A 255-nucleotide genomic window follows, 5' to 3' on the forward strand; every position below is an offset into this window, starting at 1 on the left:
AATTTCACCTGACAACCTGCCTTATGTGTAGAAACGTAATAACACAATCATATATTTCTAATTATGTCCCGCTTCTATTTCAAAGTAATTGGATATAATCGCATGTTATGACGCAATACAATCACCTGCCGCCTTGCTTTAGATCACCTTGGACTGTAAAGACACGGGGGAAATTTGACCCTTTTGCGTGGTCATAAGGTCGGGCTTTGATGCTGTCTGTAAAAGGGAATTCAATTCTAGGGATTAAGTACCATG

Source organism: Penaeus monodon, chromosome 28 (assembly GCF_015228065.2).
Source record: "Penaeus monodon isolate SGIC_2016 chromosome 28, NSTDA_Pmon_1, whole genome shotgun sequence".
NCBI lineage: Eukaryota > Metazoa > Arthropoda > Malacostraca > Decapoda > Penaeidae > Penaeus > Penaeus monodon.